At 41.8% G+C, this 8,283-nt stretch overlaps 1 pseudogene; it reads right to left on the bottom strand.

Annotated features, from left to right (window-relative positions):
- Positions 1 to 2,210: 2,210 nt before the first annotated feature.
- On the bottom strand, positions 2,211 to 6,615 carry LOC116082632 (annotated as a pseudogene).
- Between the last annotated feature and the right edge of the window lie 1,668 nt (positions 6,616 to 8,283).

Genomic DNA, 8,283 nt, shown 5'->3' with positions numbered 1-8,283 from the left:
AGAGACTGCACAGGATTGCACAGGACTGCAGCAGGTCTTCTGTGTCTATATTATGAATCCCAGTTCGATGGTTTTATGAAATTCCTTAGTGTGAAAATAGTAGATCTCTGACTCCAGTGTCTTCTCTTTGACTCTTTTTCTACTGTTTGTTTGTCTTGCTCAAAGTGGATGTGGTAGTTTTTATTTTATAATAGTATATTTTATTTTGCTTATTTTTGAATGAATGAATGAAAATCTTGCCACTGTCACATATACCTGCTGGGAGAGGGAAAATTAATTTTCTTCCAGAATAACACTTGGTATATCAACCACTCCAGGGCAGGTATCATGTTCAGGTATATAACTGGACTCCACAAGTGTGTGTGTGTGTGTGTGTGTGTTATTTTATCACAATTTGATACTTCTTTTATTTTAATGTGTTTATATTTTGTTTTCTTGGTTTGAATTTTTTAAATTGGTTCATTGGGTTTTTGTTTGTTTTCTGAGAAAAAACTGGCAGTTGAGTGGATCAGAAAGGGGGGAAAATAATATTGAAGGACTTTGAGGAGGAGAAGAATATGAGCAAAATTCACTTAAATTTAAAAATTGTTTTAAATAATGAAATACAATAAATTTAAAGATAAAATAATTATCTCCAGTCTAAAAAGAAGCTGTTTGCTCTGTTATTTTTGTTATTTTATTTAAAAAACTGAACTTCTTTCTCTTTGAAATATAAACAAAAACAAAACTGTTTAAAGCTTGTACTTCTCTTACTAGGTTACTCAAGAAAAGACAAAAATATGTAAGAAATAGAGAAGTTCATGTAGTGTCTATCCAGGAAGAGGTCTGTAGAGAAAACTGACCTCCCACAGACAGGAAGCATCCTGTAGCATCGCTGGTAACCTCCTATTTGTCCCAAAAGTTGACCTCATATAAAGGATAGTCCCTTGAAACAAGGTGGCACTTAAGATGAGTAGATTCTGGCTGGAGAGATGGCTCATTGGTTAAAGTGTTTTGCTTCCAAGTGTGAGTGTCACCTCACTTAAATTCCCAGTGGGGTGGCCACTTCACTGTGATCCCAGCCTCAGAAGGCAGAGATAGGCTATGGGTACAAGTTTGGTAGTGAGATTAGCCATTTTGCTACGCTGTGTCTGACTGAAAGATTCTGCCTTGATATTGTGGAAGACGGAGGATGATTCCTATTATCTACTTCAGTCTTATGCTGCCGAGGAGCACAAATGTGCATGTGTACCACCTCACATACACATGGTCCCATCTACTCGAAAACATGCACATACACACACAGTCAAAACCTACATACACATTTAAAACCTACACACACATGAAAAATGTTAAAAGATTCCATTAAAGCCACTGCTTCCTTAAGGAAACAAACTGACAAAGCACATGGGTTTATGTATGGTTTGACAAAAGCAGGGAAAGAAAGACTCTCTCTCCCCCCACTTCTCTGTAGCAAGATTACAATTTTATAACAGAAAGAGTGTCCAGGAAAGGTGCATGTGTCCTCAGATCTGTGTGAAGCCTCTCTGGAGAGGCAAGTTTGTCTTCTCATAGAGCCAGGGCTTCAGCTTTTCTCCTCCCCAGGGACTGGACTGACTCCTAGGCAAATGTTAATATTTGCATTTATGGTATCAATACTCTAATTGTGAAAAGGAGGGCACAAATGTCTCTCTTTAGAATAACTGCTCTCCCTCCAGGAGTTACATCCTGACACCTCTTTCCTTGTTGGTCTCCTGCTCATGGCTCCCGGGGGAGCCCATGACAAATAGGAGGTGTTAGGAACGTCCTTGACCTGATAGCTGTGGAGGTGCATTAGAGGGGATATGAATGTGGATGGTCATTAGTTGTTTTTTTCTTCATTTATTTATGTCATTCTTTATTTATTTATGTCTAGCTTTCTGACAATAGGGTCATCTCCAGTCTTTTTCTCAAGTATGCAAGAAATCCAAAGCCACATGATAAGCACAGTGGAGAGGGCAGTGGACATTTGTGCTAGCATCTTTCTAGACCCCTTGAGCAGGTCTTAGATTGTCTAGGATCAATTATTAAAAAATAATAACAATGCAAAGGTGTTTTTAAAAGCCTTGGTTAATTTAACTTAATGACTTGATATGTTGGAACATTAGGGGACTGCAATTTGCTCTATATATACTTTTATTTCACAGAGGAACAGGTACAAAGAGTAACTGGTGCATTTGTCAGTGTGCCCCTCATCCTTCAGCCATACCGACCTCGCTGCTGATCAGGACAAAGGGGTTGAGAAGAGCAGAGCCAAGGTTTAGAAATATTCTAACATTTAGTGTTGTACAAGCATATATCGAGGTAATGAAATGTTTTAGGTTTAAGAGTTAAAGGATGACACTGAGGTGGATTATCTTTTTGGGGTTAGATGTTTATTAGATGCATTATTAACACCAGGCAGACAGTAGCATACAGGGGCTCTGAAGAGAGATCAGGCCCATAAAGCTTGTGAAGACCCTTAGATTTTTCACAGGAAGAGGATTGGGAAAGAGACTGAAAAGTTTCCTTTCTTATTTCCTTTCTTTCTTTCTCTTTCTTCCTTTCTTCTTTTCTTTGGTTTTTTTTTATATATATATTTTGTTGTTGTTGTTTCAATTGGCTATTGCTAGGGTGAAGCAGGGTTACTCATTACTGAGGATCCATAGAGAAGGTACACAAGAATATAGAAAAATAATCTACTCTGTTTCTAGAACTTGATGATAAGAATTGTCACAGTTTAGCCAAAATGGAGGAGCATTACAAAATGGGATAGCCAATTAGAACCCGTGTAAGAGGATGAAATGAAAGTTACTTGATAAAAAGATAAGGAAACAGGTCATGAAAATGAGAACACTGGGCAGCTCTGATATCTGAACTGGAACTGTTTGCAAATGTACAGCTGAGGAAGTAGAGGACACAGGTACAGGAAGAGAAGCATTGACCTTCATATGAACCAATGCACAGTACCATTGACCCACTGCACAAACCCATGAGACTGAAAGATTACATCACAAAGAGGAGAGAGGGAGGGAGAAGAGGAAGAAGGAAGGAAAAGGTTGAGAGGAAAAGGGAAAAGCTGAAAAAAGTGAGAGGAGACAGGAGATGAGAAATGAGGGGAGGGGAGATGAGGGGAGGAGAGGGGAGGGAAGGAGAGGGGAAGGGAGGAGAGAAACCCCTCACCTCACTGTCTGTGAGGATGGCACTGAGGACAGAAGTTCAATCCCTGATAGGCAGACAGATGAGAGACAGTAATACATAATAGAGAAAGCAAACATCCTGTCCAGAGAAAAAGGCTTTAAGACCTGGCAGGCTTTTTCTCCTGCCAGGAGCACACACACACAACACACACACACACACACACACACACACACACACACACACACACACACACACACACAGACACACACACACACACACCCGCCTGTGGACTGATCTCACAAACTCAGGGCTGGATCAGGACATGTTTACTACGGTTGTGGACCTTTCGGTCTCCCTTTCTTTATTCAAATTAAACAAGCTGAAATTAGGGCAGGAGAATCCTACCAAAACCCTTAGAACACCCAACCCTCAGGCAGAAACTGGTCTTTGGCTTCCCAAGTCCCCCCACCTTTGCTTTGCAGAGGGTCCTCTGTGTCACAGTTGATGACAGTTAGGGATGAGCTCATCCCTAACAAAAGCCTTTCTTCATTCTGTCTGCTGTTTCTGTCTTCTATGTCTGATACTCTTTCCCATGTTTGTTAATGTTTTAACTGGCAGAGAAAATGAACTCAATCAAGACCCTCTAGACAGTACTGTGATGACTAAGGAGACTCCATTTTATGCTGGGGATCTGTCTGGTACCCATTAGTTTGTCTCTGACCCTGGTTCCTAGTAGATAAGTTCCCAGTATCCTAACTAAGTAACCCCTCTTGCCCCTAAATTTACATCTGTAACAACATACATGTTATAACTGACTACCCTCTGGCTCCTGTAACATGCTTATGCAGACATTCAAGGGCTATCCTGAGGTCTCCTTGACTACATAAACCTGGCAGAGCAGAGGAGTTCTCAGCTTCTTATATAGAAGCTCAAGGTCTTCCTGTATAAGAATCCTTTATTATTTATTAGCATTTCCTGGGTATCCTTTAAATACCCTTCCCTCACCTGTCTTCACGTGGCAGTCTCAAGTTTGGCTCAGAGACTGTTGTTCTGAGAGCAGCTTTGATAAATTATAGTCCTTACTGCGCACAAACTCCATGACAGTAGCAGTAGCATAGTACAATACCCATAACACATTGCGAGCTTCCGAGTGACAGAGGGGGTTCAGCGTCCTCCTCTGCCCCTTCCCTGCAAGTGGATCGCCTAACTCCAGAGAGCACATTAAGCCAGAGACCCGGGCAGGATCCCCTGTTGTCTCTCGGGTGAGTTTCTGAGACTGGAGCACCCAGCCCGGAGGCGCCTTAGGCCAGAGATCCGGGCGGGATTCGCCATTTTCTCTCGGGTGAGTTTCTGAGACCTGAGCAGCCAGCCAGGAGCCACAGGCCCCACGACTCCCGGGGGAGCCACAGGGCAGCAGGGACACGATCCTCTCAGCTTCGGAATGACAGAGGGGGTTCAGCGTCCTCCTCTGCCCCTTCCCTGCAAGTGGAGGGCCTACCTCCAGAGAGCACGTTAAGCCAGAGACCCGGGCGGGATCTGCCATTCTCTCTTGGGTGAGTTTCGTAGATCAGAACAGCTACCTTGGAGGAACAGGCCCCACGAGTCGCAGGGGACTTGCAGGGCATCAGGGACAGGACAAGCTCTAGCCAGAGACACTGACAACATCTAACACCAAAAAAAACACATTGCAACTCCAGATCTATCTGATCATGCTACTGGATGCATCCCTGTGATATAATAGAGAGATCTGGAGCTCATCAAGATCCAAAAGAGAAATAAATAGGCAAGACTACATTGTCATGTAGGCTGTGATCGCAGCTTTCTCCAAGGGGTGGTTCTGGGACTGATGGTGACAGCAGGGACCATGCCAAGGTGACCGGTAGAACAGGTGGAAAGGTTCAGAGACATCTTTTCCAGGTAAACCATGCTTTCACAAACATTTCTAGTGTTTTCTGAAAGAAAAAGAAACTGTAGTCATATCTCTGACCCACTAAGCACACAGATAGAGAGCAAAATTGTGGTTCCCTTGGACAGGGAGGTGGGAAGAAGGTGAGCTGTTGGTCACAGGTACAAGGTTGCACACAGGGAGAGTAATTCCATGGATGTAGTGCACACATGGTGCTGTGGTGTGCATTGTGGTGTGCATTGTGGTGTGCACTGTGGTGTGCACTGTGGTATGCATTGTGGTGTGCACTGGAGAATTCACAGAGACTTCAGGGGCATTCATTTTACCCAGGAAATGCTAACAAAGGACATTGATATGTTAATTCAGCTCACTGGGAGATTTCAGAATCTATCAAAGCCATGTCTATTGAAGGTTAATTATATATCCTTTTATTTTTAATAATGCAAGAGGAAGTACAGATAGCAAATCACTGTGGATAGAAATGTCCCATGTGGCCCTGACCTCTCATTCTCACCCACATTGCCCACTCCTTGAGAAAGATGGCAAAGCACACTGTAAACACAAACTTGGTGGTTTGAGAGAGTTGGTGAGACCAGTATTTTACTTGGTCTTTGAGCCTGTAAGCTTCACCTGTTGGAGTAATCTCACCATAGCCATCTCTCACTGGAGGCTATAATTGATAGTCCACAGGCATGTGCCTCAGTAGTCCCAATGTGGTTCTAGAAGTTTTAAAACTACACACAACATGTCAGTGTGAAACCTGTGTAGAAGGAGGCGATGAAAGGTACCCAATAAAATAAAAGGAAGCAACTCATAATAATGAGAACACTCCATGTAGCTCTGATTTCTGGAGGAGAGTTGTTTGCAAACCTGGAAGTGTGAAGGTAGAGAACACGTTTGTGATGCTTGTACATATGGAGAACCATGTACCCACTGCTCCAGCCCATGAGACTCTGAAAGATGACATCACAAAAAGTCATGAAAGAGGAAAAGCCATTTAATTATGTGCCTGGATGGTAGCATATAGCGATAGACAATGAATGTTGCAGCTACATAGCTATTCAGACCACAGCCTAATTTCATATAGCAGATCAAGTTGGAGCTTATCAGAATACTAAAAATCCAAAAAGAAGGAAAAAAGAAAGAATCTGCCATAATGTTTGTAGTTTGAGCTTTGTCCAAAGTGTGATCCTGGGACTGATGGTGAGAGCCTGGACCACACTGAGGAGACAAGTGATGCAGAGGAAAGGCCCCATGCCATCCTTACCAGAAAAGTTACAGCTTTACAGCCAAAGTCTCCTAGGAAGTTTCTGAGATAAAACACTGTAGCTATATCTGTGATTCCTATGCTACAAATGATGATCATATTAGAAAATGCCAAGTGGATGAGAAGAAGAAGGTCTATCTGCCTTTTCTCAGTCCCCAAGGCAGAAGTATACACATATCTCATGAGTACTAGGATATTTCCTACAATTCCAGGTCCAGCTAGAGAAAGGAAGACTAGTGCCTGCTTAACGTTATTCCACTTCATCTTCTAACTTTATACACAGCACTAAGAAAAGTCATTTGAGAAACACATAATACTTTCCCTTATTATTCTGATGAAAAGAATGGTCTCAACTATGTAAACACGTATGGTTCTTTACTTTATGATACCTAATCATTGTTTGATGTTCTCTTTGTTTTGTTTTGATGTTTGTCCTTTTTCCATCCCCATGGGAATGATTATGGCTACATTGATAGTTAGCTGCCTTTCACAAAGATCCTCAAGTTCACATGACCCTCTGCTTCCCAGACAGAAGAAGCTAAATGCATGGCATCACTGTGGCACTTTTCAAACCAATACAGTCCTGGACATTAGCGGGCTCCTTCCTTTTCCCTCATGTCACCCAGTGTGAGCTCAGGCTACTGGACTGTGTGGTGCTTCATCCTGATCCTCTTCACTGTCCCCTATGCAACCATCACTCACATGTTGTTGAACTCATAGAAAGATCACAGCTTCTCAGAAAGTTGTGCTTGGTCAAGTGGGCCAGGTTCTTATGGGAGATGGTTTGGTATCTCCTCTTCCCCAGCCTTTGATTATTGATATTTTATACCAGGAATGCAATCATTTTATGAGTAATGTCTTTTTTCTGTTTCCTTACTTTTTTAATAATAAGCAATAATAAGCCTTTGAAGCAGAATTTGTTCCATTTTGTTTCATTCCTCACAAAACACATAGAACATCACACAACCTTAATTTCTATCTGTCCTCCACAATTTGACATTTCATCCACATCGAAATCAGGCCTAAATTACTCTGAACTTCTCACAAACAAATATTGACATTGGTGCTTACATTTCCACAGGAATACACGCTCTATTACCCAGGGCTGACCTTTGTCCATCCCCCATGCCTCATGGCACCTGCTTAGAGCTTTATCACTTAAGCTTTCCCTGCCCTCAGAAGGCTGTGTTGCCTGTGTATAGTCTCCCTTCCTGCACTGGGCAGGGAGCAGGCCTCAGAGACACTGGTTTGTATGTTTTATGTAAGTATTAGCATAGTAGCTGCTCAAAAGTTATAGGTTGCCCCACAAGAGCTATCAAATTAACATTTTTATTCGCTTGTATATTTGAGGTGGGGGATAGAGTTAGATGAGTGGGGATGTAAGGAGGATTTGAGGGAAGGTGGGGGAAGGGGAATCCATGATCACAATATATTGTATAAATTCTTTTTCAATAAAAATAATTAACATATTAGAAAAAAGTTATAGGTTTCTCAATAAAACTGTTGGTTTCAAAAACACTTTAATCACAGATATGTTCTGACACACCAATTTTGAGAAACATCTGAGTTGGGCAATTTCCTGAAGATTGATAAAGCTCACTATCCCAGAGAATTAATTCACTTTGGAAGCCACATTTTGTATCTTGCACCTTCCCATTTGTGCAATAATATGAGCTTCTACCTTTCAACCAATTTAGTGATTGGCATGGGCTTACTCATCAAGTCAAGACATTTACCAAAAAAGCTTTATTTTCTCTTGAAATCCATCTACATTAATCTAGTTATAATTTGGTAGCTTTTCAGATGCACCTATGTGATCACTGAGATGCCATTAGCAAAATTTATAACAATTAAATAGTCTTGGATTTCCACTCATGGCATAATTTAGTTGAAAAAGCTATTCACACAAATGACGGGGAGGTGGCAGAGACAGAAACAGACACAGACAGACAGACAGACAGACACACACACA

The sequence above is a fragment of the Mastomys coucha genome, unplaced genomic scaffold (assembly GCF_008632895.1).
Source record: "Mastomys coucha isolate ucsf_1 unplaced genomic scaffold, UCSF_Mcou_1 pScaffold7, whole genome shotgun sequence".
In the NCBI taxonomy this organism is placed as follows: Eukaryota; Metazoa; Chordata; class Mammalia; order Rodentia; family Muridae; genus Mastomys; species Mastomys coucha.
Note: the sequence above shows the minus strand (reverse complement) of the source record. Positions and strands in the feature narration are given on the sequence as shown.